This window comes from Pyrus communis, chromosome 7 (genome assembly GCF_041283825.1).
Source record: "Pyrus communis isolate YQ-2024b chromosome 7, ASM4128382v1, whole genome shotgun sequence".
Lineage (NCBI taxonomy): Eukaryota > Viridiplantae > Streptophyta > Magnoliopsida > Rosales > Rosaceae > Pyrus > Pyrus communis.
The window spans coordinates 3,585,005-3,602,572 of record NC_142571.1 but is presented as its reverse complement, the minus strand read 5'-3'; the positions used below and the strand labels follow the sequence as shown (position 1 = coordinate 3,602,572).

General features: G+C 39.8%; 1 pseudogene; it reads right to left on the bottom strand.

Annotated features, from left to right (window-relative positions):
- Positions 1-11,643: 11,643 nt before the first annotated feature.
- On the bottom strand, positions 11,644-13,357 carry LOC137733585 (putative receptor-like protein kinase At1g11050 pseudogene; annotated as a pseudogene).
- Between the last annotated feature and the right edge of the window lie 4,211 nt (positions 13,358-17,568).

Sequence of the window (17,568 nt, the reverse complement as noted above, 5' to 3'; positions counted from 1 at the left end):
CATGAAGTTAGGCATACTCAAACACACAAACTCATCGCCCTAGTGGAAGTCAACCATCACCTGGGTGCCTCCCAACACGGGGGTCACCTGCCTTCAATATGGATATCCCTAATGGGGAGCGAGCTACTCATCAAGGTGTTGATCAACATGAGACCTCTCTCAACCCAGCTGCTTTGACCCGAAGCAGGAGAAGTGGAGGAAGGCACATTCTTGCAAAAGGAATGGAAGGATCAAAAGCTGTTTATTGCGACTGTCGGGACTTCCTGTGGCAACGTCGAGAGAACCCCATCCACATAAGCTCGAAGGTCAATGACCCAAGGGTCTCTGAAAGATTCGATCCCCTCCCATGTCCTAAGCCAGCTGCCAATCTAGGGAAGGAGCAACAGGTCCTAGAGGAATATAAAGGTACGGGGGACTCGGTGGTATTTCAACAGGCTCGCCCTGGAAGTCAGTATAGCGAGTCTAAAGAAAAATCTCATGCTCTTGATCAAGCTTTCCTACTTCCAAGAGGTGATAGAGACTTACAGAAGAAAGATCTAGCAATATCTGACTCCACTCAGGATCCCCTTGTCCTACAGCTCCTTGAGGAAGTAAACAAGTTGAAGGTCGAACGTCAGATTGAAATATCTGACTGAAATCAACCCAGGCCTGACCCTCTTACAAGAAGGATCCTCGACACCCTTTCCAAGCAAATACAAAGCAGAAGCTTGGCTTACAACTCTACACTGGAAGGGAGGACCCGATAGAACACCTTAACCTCTTTGAGTCCACCATGGCATACCAGATGCACACCGACGAAGAACGATGTCTTCTCTTCCCCTCTACCCTCTCTGGCGGAGCTTTAAATTGGTATTGCCGTCTTCCACCTGAGACAATAGACTCATTTGAGGAACTAAGGAAACTGTTTGTCTCTCAACACATCTTCTAAACAGATCGCTTGCATTTTGTAGATGACTTGTACACTATTCGCCAGAAGCCGGACGAGTCACTACGAAAGTATGCCGGCCGCTTCAGCCATGAGTATTCTCGCTGCGTTGAGGCAGATGACAAGACCGCCCTTAAAGCCTTCACGGCAGACCTACACGACTGTTTCTTCAAGTACATGATTAATGCCAACATTTGGAAGACTTACTCTGAAGTGATGGTGCATGCTTAGAACCATGCCTCCGCCGAGGCCAGGACATATTAAGGAAAACTCCCTACAGCCATCCCTTATCAGCAAATGGGGAATGGAAGCCATATCCAACCAAATGAGAAGACCTCAACCTTCCAAACGGCAACGACGCCCCTTCCTGCCTTACTTAATGCTTCGCCAATACAACAAACATATCAACCTTAGGGCAAGAAGAAAGATTTCCATCTTCACCAGTCCCATTTTAGTAAGAAGAGTAAGGGGCATTATTGCGATAACCAAGGGTATCGCCACTATAATGCCCGTCCTCAAGCAGTCAACGTAGTGGGCCAAACATGTGTCAAGACAGACCTTACCTCGAGGTATGAGACGCACACACCTTTAAACGCCACATACGTGACCATTTACCCCAATATAGCTCACCTGATACCAAACCAAAGCCAATGCAGCCAGATTACAAATCCATGAAGAACACGGGTGTGTTTTGCTACTACCACGAGTATAATGGCCATGATGGCGAGAAATGTATCACCTTCAGTGATCATATTGAAGCTTTAGTACGTGAAGGAAAAATTGATCAATTCCTCTTTCACCCTCCAATGGATAACCGTAACCAACGCCAAGTGAATGTGATATATTCCATAAGCGGCAGCATACCCGTATCTGAATCTTCCAACAGGGCCATGAAAAACAGTGAACGAACTTTAAGGCCTGGCCACCAAGTGTTTCACGTAGATGATATCAGGGGAGGCATGTATTAAAAGCCTAACTGGGATCCAATATGTTTCTACCATGAGGAAGAAAGAGGTATCACCTACCCTCACAACGACCCACTAATCGTGGAGGCTCACATAGCTAACTTTGATGTACGACGAATCCTGGTAGACACGGGGGCTTCGATCAATATCATGTTTGCTGAAGCTTTCAAAGCACTTAATGTAACTGAACACTTGCTCGATCACTCAGTTTCTCCTCTGATAAGCTTTTCTGGTGATGTCGTGCAACCTTTAGGGAGCATACATCTACCATTCGCCATCGGTACAGGCCCTTACACATCCACCATCAGCACTAACTTCCTGGTGGTTGATTGCCTAACAGCATACAACATCATCTTTGGACACACGGACATCAATGATCTCAAGGCCATAGTATACACATATATGTTGATGAAATTCTAACCCCCTATGGCAACGGTTACATCAGAGGAGATCAACTGAGTGCACGATCATGTTACAACACTTCAGTCAAGCAACAACACTTGACTGTGCCAAAAGAAACATTTTCTATACATGACCAAGTTATAAAGACCAGCTTGAATAAAGCCAACTTGGATCTCCACGATGGTAATAGTCAACTCGATGATCCTCGAGATGACTCTTTCACCTAATAAGCACAACCTGCTGAAGAATTGGAGAATGTCTCTATCTCAAAAGATTATCTGGACCGTATAGTGAAGATTGACACCACTTTGTCACCACCTTTTCAATTAGCATTGATCTCCTTTTTGCAAGAGAGCATCGAAGTCTTCGCCTGGTCATATGAAGACATGCCAGACATCTTTCCCGATATCATTTGTCATCGCTTGAGTATTGATCTCAAGACCAAGCCGATGAGACAAAAGCGAAGATGTTATGATGCTGAACAATACGAGGCAATGAAGGCAGAAGTTGAAAAACTCAAAAGCATAGGCTTCGTCCGTGAAGTCAATTATCCAACGTGGATAGCAAATGTGGTCCTTGTTAAGAAAAATACGACCAAGGAAAGTCTCTTGCTTCAAAAGATCTTATGGAGAATGTGTGTCGACTACACCGACTTAAACAAAAGATGCCCAAAAGATAGTTTTCCCCTTCCTCTCATTGATAGACTTATAGACTCTACAGCAGTGTGTGAACTCTTAAGCTTCATGGATGCTTACTCAGGGTACAACCAAATCCTCATGAACCCTTCGGACCAAGAACACACGGCCTTCACTACTAACAGAGGATTATATTGTTATAAAGTCATGCCATTCGGCCTAAAGAATGCAGGGGCGACTTATCAGAGATTAGTCAATTCAATGTTCGCTGAACAGATTGGGAAGAGCATGGAAGTTTATGATATGTTAGTCAAAAGCAAACATGCTGGCCAACACATCGTCAACCTGTCTGAAACCTTATCCATCCTGAAGAAATATCGAATGAGGTTGAACCTCAACAAATGCGCTTTCGGCGTGGGCTCTAGAAAATTCTTGGGCTTCATGATTAGCCAACGAGGTATTGAAGCTAACCCCGAGAAGATCAGAGCAATCATTGACATGAAAGAACCAGTAACTTCAAAAGACATCCAAAGCCTTCCTGGCAAGGTGGTAGTCTTGACCAGGTTCATCTCTAAGGCCACAAACAAATGCGCTACTTTTTTCAAAGCACTCAAGGGAAGTAAGAAGTACATTATGTGGATTGGTGAATGTGCCGAAACATTTAAGAACCTCAAGGAGTACTTAAGTAAAGCCTATCTGCTCTCCAAACCTGAAGTTGGTGACACCTTAATTGTTTATCTGTCTGTCTCGGCTTCAGCAATTAGTTCCGTATTCATTTGAATGGATGGTAGTATTGAACGACCCGTCTACTACGCTAGCTAGGCTCTACAAGATGCGGAGACACGATACTCTTAACATTGAAAAATTAGCTTTAGCATTAGTCATGTCTGCTTGGAAACTTAGCCCTTACTTCCAAGCACATTCCATCATCGTGCTTACCAATCACCTTCTTCGACAAATACTTTAAAGTCCTGACACTTCGGGACGAATGATCAAATGGGCAATAGCACTGGGTGAGTTTGACATTTCCTACCATCCAAAGCCAGTTAAGAAGGGCCAAGCAGTTGCATATTTCATCGCTGAATTCACTTATCCTGTTGACATTTCTCCTACGCCTGAGGCAGTAGCTTTATTACCCCCGGGAGCTCAGAAGGTAAAACCAACACTCCCAATATGAACTCTATATGTTGATGGCTCATCCAACCAACAGGGTTGTAGAGCAGGACTAGTCCTGACTACCCCCGACAAAGTGACAATGGAGTATGCTATTCGCTTCAAATTCAAGGCGTCAAACAATGAAGCCGAGTATGAATCCTTTTTAGCAAGCTTACGTTTGGCCAAACACCTTTGAGTTAAACAAATTGATATTTTCAGTAACTCTCAATTGGTGGTTAACCAGGTCACAAACAACTTTGATGCTAAAGATAACTCCATGGCAACGTTTCTTGCGCAAACGCAGCTTTCGCCTCGTTTCAGCAGTGAAAGACAAGATTAAGAGAAAAATTCATGTCGAATTGTTGGCAGCACCAAGCACCATGGTCGTAGAAGTGTGCAACTTGCAACATAGGGATTGTTGGATCACCCCGATTTATAAATTCTTTGCTTATGGCACCCTCCCAAATGATAAAGTCCAAGCTAAGCAGATTCGATACAAGTCTACCCGCTACCTGATCATTAATGACCAACTCTACAAGCGAGGTTTTAACCTATCATACTTACGGTGCCTCACACCTGCCGAAGCGAAAATTGTCCTTTAGGAAATACATGAAGGAGTCTATGAAGATCATGCTGGATCTCGATCCCTAGCACACAAGGCTTTTCGCCAAGGATATTACTGGCCAACACTCCACCAAGATGCCATCAGAATATCCCGCTCATGTGATAAGTGTCAACGCTACACAACTATTCATCACTCTCCTCCTAAGCCTCTTACTCTTATGATCAGCCCTTGGCCCTTCGCCCAATGAGGACTTGATTTGATCGGCCCAATGCCTGCAGGGAAGGGCAAGGTCCGCTATGCAGTCGTTGTAGTTGACTACTGCACAAAGTGGGCCGAAGTAGAACCCTTGGCAACCATTACCGAGGTAAAAATAGAAGCTTTCGTATGGAAGAACATCATTTGCAGATTTGGCATTCTCAATGCGATAGTCACTGATAAAGAGGCGATGGTTCAACAACAAGAAGTTCAGGATGTTCTGCTCTAAGTTCAACATCAACTTATGTTTCGACTCGCCAGCTCATCCCCAATCTAATGGATAAGTCGAGGCCATCAACAAAATAATCAAGCGCACTTCGAAAACCAGCTTGGATAAGGCTAAAAGTTGTTGGCCAAAATTTATACCCCAGGTTCTTTGGTTATACCGCACTTCGTATCGGGCTTCAACATGAGAAACTCCATTCTCACTTGCCTTTGGTACAGAGGCTGTTGGCCCAGTTAAGCTTAAGCAAGCAACGTTTCGAGTCTAGAACTACAGGGAAAGTGAAAATGACAAACAACTCACCCTTAACTTGGATCTAGTCGAGGAACACAGAAACCAGGCTCACTTAAGGACTGTCGCCTACAAGCAACGTATCTCCAACTACTATGACTCAAGAGTCAAACCTCGCTTTTTCAAAATGGGGGGCTGGATATTGAAGAAAAGACTACTTTGCGATGGAGTCGCGAGCGAAGGCACGCTGAGTCCAAATTAGAATGGATCGTTTGAAGTTATTAACATTAGTCGCCCTGGCTCCTACAAACTCAGGAGCTTCGATGGCAAGACCCTTGGCCATCCATAGAACACTGATCATTTGAAATACTACTACAAGTAGACTCACACTGTACAAGTGTTGAGTTACGGCCATTCGGCATCCTATGTAATAAAGGTGATTTGGCATCAATTTAATAAAGAGGTGATTTAGACAACTTAATCCTAACTCCTTACATCCCTATCACTGAAACGTTTAGGTTTAAAGCTTCAACACGAATGCGTACAACATGAAATAAAGTCTAAGTATATGTCAACATTACTTATATCCAAATAAGGGATCTATTCAAATATAGCCAAACATTCACCAATTATAGTACAAATACTTGGCAATTAATATCAAAGCGCACAACACAAGGTCGTAAACATACATAACACAAAAAAAAAAAAAACCTTCAGGCTTATAATATGGCACATGCCATACAAACAACAAACTAGCACATCCAGAGTACATGGCATATGCCACACAAACAACAAACAAGTACATTCAAAGTACATGTAGAAAAAGAGGGTATTATGAGTCATCCTCATCTGAGGTCGAGCCCGACAATATCACTCTGTGTTTCAACTGCATCGCCATCGCCACCATCCTCGGTATCTCTAGAACCATCCTCACTCTCCCGAGACTGCTCACCGACATTAGCCTTATTATCAGAGTCATCCTCACTACTAGGATCAACTGCGAGGACAAAGGTTTTACCTCTTTGTCGGTACTCATCCATCTCATCACGGTACTTTCGAATAATACTTTCATTACCGTAACGCTCAAGGATGGCCATCCATTTTCTTTTCTCAAAATTAGCCGTCCGAATGCAGTGAGGTCTAAAGGCATCATGAAAGGCCTGAGAACCTAAGAACTTCTGCACGACAGCTTTCCTCTCAGTTGGGATACTCCTTTTCAACCCAGAAACCTCAACCAAGGCACTATCCAACTCCCCTTTAACCTTGGAAACTTCGAGGATATTTGTCTCCAACTGTTTCTCAGTCGCCTCCAATTGCTTCTTGAGCCTCACGTTCTCATCATTCTGCCTTTTCAAACTTTCATCCTTGAGGCGAATAGTCTCAGCCAAAGCTTTGCTCGTTTTTCTGGCATCATTCACAAGTTGCTTATTCTCTTTAAACTTTGCCTTTTACCGCTTGACCTCTCGTAGTCTGTCATCGTACTCGGTCATGACTTATATGACAAGATGATCGTCACTACCAAGAAAAATGGGAGAAAGTAAAGAAATGACAGAATAACACTTACATAAGAAGATAGCTTCATCATCCTGTCACGATCTAATTCGTTCTCATCTAGCGGAATGAAGGCTCACCTAACACACATTCCATCCAAATAATATAAAACCCAATCAAGGTATCCCAAAAATCAGGATTGAGTTGCCCAGGCGCATATCCAATGAAAGATAGCATTCGTTGCAACCACGGGTGCAAAGGCAGCTTCACCCCTAAGGTCAATAATATTTGGGTATAGAACATAACATGACCATTGGGTGGTTCAGAGGGCAATTCTTCATGATGTACCAAATGCATTCCTACACTACAGGAGATACTACATGATTGCCTTAGGGCCTCAAGCTGCTTTTCGCTGTCCAACAAGTTTTTCTCAAAATGGTCCGCTACGAACTCAGAGCGAAATATGGGTATGGCGTAAAAAACCTCCTCACCCATTTACATGAAGGAGCAAGAACCAATATTGGCTAAGGTTTGACAATTGTGAAGATCATCCAACGTTTCTTTTGTACAAGACTCCGACAAAGGTCATGAAGACTCCAACATTGTAAGCTCAAACCTAGAGCTAGAGTTAGGGGAGCCCTCATCATTAGGACTTCCAGACTCTGACATCTACAACAAACAGAAACAAACTCTATCACTACATGAAAGATTGAAACATAAGGAAGTTCCTAGGGCATGAAGGAAAGCTCAACCACCTCATCATGTTCTCAACAAAATACATGAACACTCAAACAATTCAACAAGAATGAAAGCATGCGATCTAGTGGAGAAGACTACCAACCTGAAGATGGTGTAAAGCAATGCTGGAATCTTTCTCAACTAGAGCACACTCTATCTTCAAAAATTACTACAAAATGAGCAAATGAAGGCAAAGTAAAGAATGGAAACTTATATTTTTTATATAAGTTCAACATGACCAAAGAAATTCAAAATTCAAATTCAAACCATGAGAAAGCCCCACATGGAAAGTCTTCAAACTTCCACACAAGTTACGGAGTTTCAAACTTCAAATTTTCAGTTCCTCCACTCCCAAAAAAAAAAAAAAAAAAAGGAAGGGGAACACAACAACTTCATCAATGAAAGACAACTAAAATTCTCAAAAGCTTCACACTCTTAATCAAGATAGTGTGAAGCAAAATCAATTTATGGTGCCAACAAAAGCTTCAACAAATGAAGGGCAACGACAAATGTCAAAAACCTCACACACTTTTGATCAATATAGTGTGAAGCAAAACCAATTTATAGTGATCAACACAAAGCTTCACCCATAAAGTTTCACATACAAAGCTTCACTTATAAAGCTTTAACCACAAAGCTTCACCTACAAGGCTTCAACCACAAAGCTTCAATTTTCAACCACAAAGTTTCACCTACAAAGCTTCAACAGCAAAGCTTCACCTACAAAACTTCAATTTTCAACCACAAAGTTTCACCTACAAAGCTTCAACCACAAAGCTTCAACTACAAAACTTCAACCTTCAACTACAAAGCTTCACCAAATGGAGAGCAACTACAAATGTCAAAAGTTTCACACATTCTTGATCAAGATAATGTGAAGCAAAATCAAGTTCTTGTGTCCTAAAAATAGCTTCAACTATTCAAGTTATATACCCAAATAAAAACCCACAACCAATACACCTTACCCATTTACTTATATATGTTTCCAAACATATTATAATAGAGTAAATAACAAGTTAAAGTTCCACATTTAATGGTGAACAAAAGTACAAGAAAGTCACCAGTAATGAAGGTGCTACAAAAACTGGAATCTCCCCTAAACTAGAAATCCAACCCAAGCAGCCTCTTTCTCTCTCTCTCTTTTTCCGTCTCCTTCTATCTATCAAATTCCTACAACTTCTGCTCTTCTTCAATGGAGCTGAATTTTGGACATCTTATAGTTCTTGAGCAGATGAACTACTTTCAAGAAGGAATTGTTTCTGTTTAAGTGACGGAAGTTAAGAGTATTGAAGCTCCAAACATGACAGTCGGATTTCTGCAGATCTCAAAGCTGCCGTAGTGTTACGAAGATCTGAAAATATTTAACTGTTAGTTTGTTCTGAATTTTTGATATGTTATAGAAGAAAGGATGAGGAACAACTTCGATGAAGAAAATATGTTGATATGAACAAGAGAAAATGGAGTTTCGAAGCTCACAATATGTCTGACGAGTTGACAGAAAAATAATGAACGGTCACTTATCATACCTGAATTTTTGGAGTTGTACTGCTCTGATGGTTCTCAAATTTGGATATGTTGTAGTTCACGAGTTAAGGAACAACTTTCATGAAGACGACTTTGAGATTCGAGCTACAGAGGGTGTTGTTACATTGAAAAGCTATCGCTCCCTCTACGTTGACTCCTTCCTCAACTTCCCCAGCTCCAACACCGCGTCAGAGTAGGACCTTATCCACATTTCCTTCAACATGACTCTGCAGCAACTTAGTTTGTTAGTGGAAATGAAAAGTAATTCCACCAAAAGAAGGGAAAGGTAAGACAAAAGAAAAGTTAAAAGCAGAAAAAAGTAGCTAAAAATTAAAAAATGAACATTGAAATAATTAGAAGAAGCAAGGGAAATGGGGAAGAAGACACGGGCAAATGGATGAGACCTTAGGTTTTATTTTTTAAGGAAGGTGTGACACAAAAACAAAGCTTCGTTACTTTGATAACTTGGCCACTACCAAGACACCTTCCTTGGCAACTATCCTCGCCCGAAGACTTGGGGAATTCCTACCATATACCACTACATCTTGGTACTCGAAAGTTTCGCAACTACTCAATGACTTGGATTTTTCAAGTCCCCAATCAAGAAGTTTTCCTGTAACTGGTCAAGCTTTCTCTTCATGGTTGTAGCATAGCTATGTGCGAGCCTATGCAACTGTTTATTCTCGTGCTTAAGTCCTCTGATCTCCTGTTTGAGACTTATCACTTCAGTCGCCAACGATTCAACTCGGCAGGTTCGAGCAAATAGGTGTTGGGCTATATTAGACACAGAACCCGCACACTGAACACTAAGAGCCAGATAATCCTTAAGAGACATGGCTAAGAAGGATGGGCGCCATATGTTATCCTGAAGAGACATGGCTACCTCTTCCACAACATTCAAGTCCAAACGACGGTCGGGCATGCCAGAGATTCTCAAAAAATATGAAGAAAAAAATGAGGTACAGTAAGTCTTAGAAGTACGAAAATAAGGGAGGAATTCCTACAAGCAGTAACTTTCTGAACATACTTCTTGAACACAATTGGTGCTCCTATAAAAGAAAGGGCAACATGGTCGTTTGTTCAAAAATCGAAGAGGCACCACTCTGAATTTTGAAAAAGCAGATTTTCCTGAGTAAGATTTATTAGCAATCTTCATACGCGACATCAGTTTCTCGGATACCAAAGATAACTTTGCCAAAGAACTTTAACAAAGTGAAGACACGTAAATTTTGAAGGTCCAACTACCCTATTATTACCCATAAGGGTAAAGGAACAACACCACTTTTTGATAACTGGAAAATCCTTATGTGTGTCAACCTTAATGCTCCGTGGCGAAGCAGACTTGCAAAAATGCCCAACATTTCTTCACAGTCGAGAAAGCACTCCCAACAAGATTATTTGCTTAGAAATCGAAGAAGCACCGCTCTCCAAACTTTGAGAGCCAGATTTCCTTGGATAAAATTTGTCTACAATCTTCACACGCAACATCAACTTTCTGGATACTACGAACCATTTTTTCAAAGTTCTCTGACAAAGTTAAAACACGTGAATCTTGCAGCGGCCACTATGTTGCTCTGACCAAGAAGGGTAAAGGAGCAACATTACTACTCGTTGTTGGGACAATTCCTATATATGTCGACCTCCATCCTCTACAACCAAGCATCCTCCATAATCAGTCGGAACCTGAAATCAAGCTTTCGATTTATAACTAATTGCCCAGAACCTTTGCCTGGTTGCTTGTCTAGCATTGCTCTCGAGTACTCATTCTCAACTATTGTCAAGGTCACGAACTCCTTCGGCAAATACCTTAAAACAGTTGGTACGATATTGGCTCTTTACACTGAAGCTGCCAAGCATGGATGAGTCGCTGGGAATTAGTGCTCTGAATGACCATTTAAATGCAAAGGTTGCGCACCATTTCTGCTATACAAAAGATTGAAGCAGAATGTTCAACGACGAGCTGGAACAGATCACCACAACACGACGCCTTTCTTGTAGAACTGAATAATCCAGACGAAGGAGTCTAAGTCAAATCCAAGCTCAAACACATAAAAGAAAGGAACCCGCGATGAGATAGAACGGAACAACACATGAAAGTATAGCTTCAACAAAGATTTGATTTCTCATTAGATTCATTTCCACATAAAACTTCCGAATTCATGATGATTTCGATTCCAACTTCTTGAGTCATTCTGTACTTCTGGAGTAGCTGGTTCAATTCAAACAATATTGTTTGCTTATACTGTTATCTACGTCTTCATTTGCGCTATTTATAATGTCAAGCTTCAAACCATGTAGTTTGGTAAACATAATAACACCACAAGAAGTTGCAACTTCATAAAACACAAAGATCCTACACTAGCCGGTGCAATTTCTAGCCTCGGATTCATGGTATAGCCTTTAAATTTGTCTATGAGTTCCCATGTATCATATTTACAAGATTCTCAACCACATACCTTGAATGAACTCATGGAATGGAGGGTCTTCTATGAACATGCTTCTCACTCTTTACAACCTTCGAGGCAATGTACAAACTAAAGAATCGCAAATCTTTCTAGATTACCCGAGCATGTCTCCGCTGTGTAATTTTGGCCCGCTCAAAGCTGGTGAGATGCTGAACGTGTTACTGTTGCCATTGCCAAAATTTGAAGGATGACCAAGAGGCATCGGCCTATCTGGAATCTGTGGCACCTCAATATCTCCCTCCAGCATTTTCAGGGCTTCCAAAATGGTAGGCCGTAAAGCCACCATTATATGAGCACACAAAATGCCGACCAGCAAATATCGCTCCATTATGCCCTTTGGATTCGAATTCGCATTATCCCCATCTCTCAGCAATGAGAAGTCTAAAGCTTGCTCAGCTTTTCCAGATTTCACTAATGACCAAGCCCAATCTGTGATCAAGAAAGCACGAGGGGAACCCGAAGACGACAAATCAAGTGCTTTTCTCCCACACATAATCTCCAAAATAACCACTCCAAAGCTATAAACATCGCTCTTCTCGATCAGCTGTCCATAAAGAGCATATTCAGGGGCTAAGTATCCATGAGTCCGTGCCACTCTAATAGTGAGATGAGACTGGCCTTCCATGCTCTGTTTTGCAAGCCCAAAGTCCGCCACCCTCGCTCTCATATCGGCATCTTATAGTATATTTGTAGCCTTAATATCTCTGATATATCGCATGCTCCACTCCATAGTGAAGATAAGCTAAACCTTTGGCTACATCCAAGATTATGCTCTTTCTTTGAGGCCAAGTCAAGGGTTTCCTTTCAATTCCGCTCTGGCTACTAGGCTGAGAAATAAAGAGATGGTCATCTAGATTCCCATTCGGCATGTAATTGTAGACAAGGTATCTGTGACTTCCTTCTCCTCGTAACTGTCTTCCCCCTCGACCACACAACACCCTCTAAGCGGGACAAGATTCCGGTGCTTCAAATAATAATCTCAACCTCATTGCAAAATTCAGCATCCCCTTGAAAATCAGATTCTATAACTTTCTTAACAGCAACCATAGTCCCGTCCTGCAACACACCCTTGTAAACAACACCGAACCCACCTCGACCGATAAAATTCTTCTGCGAAAAGTTATTAGTTGCCTTCTCAAGGTCCTGAATTTTAAACCAAATTGAACTGGTGTTTGGTCTCACTCTAATCCTAGCATCTCGTTCATCCAAGTCAAAACCGGATTCCATTCGAGACCCTATAATCCTTTTGTTCCTCCACCACCTATCATACCAAAAGTACAACCCCAACAAACTAGACATGACAAACACCGCAACCCCAGCGCCAGTGAGGTCGAAAACAAGGGCAGTATTGCTCTTTTTCGACGATCATGCATTGGAAGAAGACAACCCAAATATACAGTTCACAACACCATTGCTCTCAGGGCCAAACTCATTGACAATACCAGCAGCATAAAGAATAGTAAAGTACCAACAGTCTTCAGTGTGAGAAGAGTTACCATCGGCGGCAAGCAACATCTTCTGAATGGCAAAGCCGGCGTCGACACAGCCCCCGCAGCAGGAGAGATCGGAGAGGCCAGGGCGGCAGGTGGAGTCGAGGACGGTGGAGTTGCCAAGCTTGGAGACCCAATCACTGGTGGACTGAATGTTGGCGCAGATGTTGGGGGTGATGACAAACTGGAGAGGGTCAAAGCAGTAGGAGACAAGATTGGGAGAGAGGGAGAGGGAGGAGAGAAATACTGAAATGGCTATCATTTAGTCTAACAGTCATATTGTTTGGAATTTGAGTAAATTTTTATAAACATGATCCTTGAGGGAAAACTAAAAATAGATGATTTAAATCATTAAAATACATTACAAAGTAAGCCCTACAAAATGAGTGTCAGAATGTATGTTGTTTGCTTAACCAATCCCGAAACTACTGAGCATCGGTCAACAACATACTGTCAAGGACCCACAAGACTTTCCTCTAACCAAGAGGCCAATCACAACACGACACATGTCGGTATCAAAGGCCAATCATAGTGCTACACGTGTCGATATCAGAGGCCAATCACAACACGACACGTGTCAATGTCAGAACAAAACTAGAAACTCTCTTCTATAAAAGGGGATCATTCTCCCACAATAATCCCTAATGCCATTTGTACTACATTATTCACTAGAACTCACTAAAAGAGAGCTTGAACCTATGTATTTGTGTAAACCCTTCACAACTAATGAGAACTCCTCTACTGGGGACGTAGCCAATCTGGGTGAACCACGTACATCTTGTGTTGTTTGCTTCCCTATCTCTATTCATTTACATACTTATCCACACTAATGACCAGAGCAATCTAGCGAAGGTCACAAACTTGACACTTTCTGTTATACCAAAGTCTTCGCCGATTTTGTGCATCAACATATGTCAAAACATGTGTCCCTTGATCCTCACCCTTTATTTACAATTTAGATGTAGTCTCCGATCAAGCCTTAATTAGCTGGTAATTCAATATGGTGCTAATTTCTTGTTTGAGCTTGCTTTACAAATTAAATCTCATCATCATAAGTGTTTGTTTTTGAGGTCTTCATTCATACATCCTTTTTACAAAAATTCACTGAAATCAGAAATAAGCTAGTGTTTTAACTATCAATGTGAATATTTCATGGTTAATCGGAAAAATTCTGATCGTTTATATATCTTCAAGTCACAGTTAGATAATGAAGCATATTCTGGTTTCAATGAAATTTTGCGGGGATGATCTTTTATTGATAACATAACAAATAGTTGGTTCAGATTATGAAAAATATTGTCAAGGGGACTAGACAAATGATTAATGCCTTGTTAAGTTGCTAATTGATATCGCTTAAGCACTCACATCTATATTATTTAAATAAATAAAAAAGGCAATATGCTAGGGAGATCATTTTTAGACTACATTTGTAGACCATACGATGTGTCTCCAATAGAAAATAAGCTTGTTAATTAAGCATTTAGGTAATAATTCAATCTTTCCTTCCTCCTCATTCCTTTACAAAACCCTAAATCTACAAACTCCATAGCCACCAGCCCTTTGGTCCAGCTCAAGGCCATTGGCAGTCCCTTCTCCATTTTTTCTCTAGCCTTCCTCCTTTATCTTCTCATGGATTGTTGCTTCTCAATTTTTTGTCTTAGTATCTCTCCAGTAAATGTCTCCTTGGTGAGGTTATCTGTGAGTCTCTCTTCGTGAGTATTTAATTTTGTATTTATGTGATATCAAATCATTTGGATCCACTTTGTTGGAATCATTATCTTCGTTGATGGTGTTACTCGTAAAATTCATGGTGGTATGGACACTAGTTGGTTCGCTGTCGTTGTTCATTATATTAAGGCTTTGTGCATAGAAGCTTTCATAAAAAATGGAGTTTTGGAGTGCCATCTCAATTCTCTTGAGTTTGGGTATGAATGATTTCAAGACTTGGATGTGTTTCTTTGCTTATTCTCGGGCATGTCTCGCCCTTAATCCACCAGTATGGTGACAATTAGATTGGCCAAGTTGGTCTTTTATTTTATGTTAAAGTTTCCTTGGATTAAATATTATCTCGAATGTCCTTCTTGATATTTGTAATGATTCTTAATTTGATAGTAAAACCGCTATCTAAAAAAAAAAAAATATCAATCATCAACAACCATATATCATATTGTTTACAAAATATAATTTTAATAAATAGTCTCCAACATTACCAAAAAAAAAAAAAAAAAAACACATTGGCAGATTGGCTACCTTTTCTAGGAAACTTCTTGTTATAACCATCTTCACAATGAAATAACGAAAACCAAACTAATTAAAACTAGGATAAAACATTAATTACATATGCCTTGAAATATATAATATCAATTAGTCCAAAGTTGCCAATTAGCTACGATAGTGTGTTCACCCTTTTTTCTCCAAAAGTTAGACTAGTTTATAATACTAACTTGTATAATAAAAAACAAATTTATTAAAAGTAAATAACTAATTAGAATTAATTAGAAGAAAAAAAAATCAACGTGGTTTTAAATAATTACACGTGTATTGAAGGAGGCGGCGTGGACGGATCTACCCCTCTCACACACTCGAGAATGAAGAGCACGATTGAAGTGAACACACATTTCAAAATATGTATGGCTTCAATTGACGAGCTTGCAAAGGTACCCTAAGGCCATCTCCAACCGAGGGCTGGTCAGATGGTTCGTTTTAACCCTCTGGCCCTTCAAGATATTAATATTTTAATGAACAGTACAAGGCTATATTTGCCTCCGTCTCCAATCGATGGCCAAAGGGCCATAGGACTCATTTTAGCCCTGTCACAAAAAATCGTCTCCAACTGAGAGTCAAAGGGCCAAACGTAATTTATTATTTAAATTTAAAAACTACAACAACTTAAATTCAAATCCAACAACTTAAACTTAAAAACTACAACTTATATTTAAAAACTACAACTTAAATTAAAAAACAATGAATTAAATTTAAAAACTACAAATTAAATTTAAAAACAACATTAACTTGAATTTAAAAACTACAACAACTTAAATTTAATATCCATAATCAACATCATCTTCATCATCTTCATCATCAGCCATTGTATAATTTATATGTTGGTTAATGTTATTTACTGTTGTTGCATATTGTTTAATGTTGTTTCATGTTACTTAATTTAATTTAATGTTGTATAATGGCTTAGGAAGTTATAGGAAAAAAAATAATTTAAAATAAAATGAAACAAATTTTGTGAAATAGAAGTTATAGGAAAAAATGGAATTAAAAAAAAATATGAACAAATTTTGTAAAATAAAAGTTATAGGAAAAAAATAAAATTTAAAAAAAATATGAAAAATAGAAGTTATAGGAAAAATTTTGTAAATAAAAAACAATAATAATAAAACTGTAAAAAAATTAAAAATAAAATCAAATGCAACGGCTAGCTGACGTCAGCTAGCCGTTGCATTTGAATTTTAGCTTAAGCATTCATGTTGGTTATAACTGATAGGATTAATGTTTTTTCTAGCCATCCCTCCAACCCTTTGGCCCTTTCAGATTCCGTGGGGCCCTCTCAAATTCCACAAGCTCTCTAGCCTAGCCCTCGGTTGGAGACGGTTTTCGAGCAATTTTCGGCCCTCTGGACCCTTCGATTGGAGATGGCCTAAAAACAAGAAGGTCCCGAGGGCTCTTAATGACGTCCATAAATATGTCTACTCAAATCAAAGGACTAAATGACTTAAAAGACGAGATAACAGTTTATAAATTAACATATTAAAGAACGCCACGCACATCTCTATGAGTTATTATCATGTTCAAACTTATTAGGTATAAAAGGACATGGTCTTTCACAGTGCGACAAGAAAACACCTCTCTTTTCTTAGTTTGAATGATATAATCGGCTTTCGACACTTGCATAGAATTCGTTTCGGAACAAACAAATTTTAATAACAAATTTACTTATTTAGTTAAAAAAATCGAGTTATTTCCTATAAAACCATATTCTATACTAAGACAAGGTGATTTGACTAAGCCACACAATGAATAATCTGTAACTAGGTATCAAACTCTATTTAAATATGATATATCATCATTATTCAAGTGAGTTGAACTTAAAACTTTATGTCAGAACTGAATATGTCAACACTGCTAAACAAAGAAAAATTAAATATGTTTTTAATAGGGGATTTGAATATTCTAAATCCTATAAATTGTTTGTATTAAAAAAATAATCTTTTAAATTAATGATACTTACTTCAGTGGAATATGTTGATGCTCGAATCTAAACAAGCGCGTGGGAAATAATTTTGCCGGCTTTGGATAAGAATGGGATAGAACGCTTAATGATAAGAAGTCTGCAGGCTGCATGTAGCAATGCCCTATAATATAATGAATGAGGATCCTCCTCATATTCTCTTTGTGAGGATCCCGGAGATCCTCTAATCATGTATGTTCATTATATATCATGAGGTAAAAAAATATTATAATTTTTATTATTTAAAATTGAATATAAATAGTA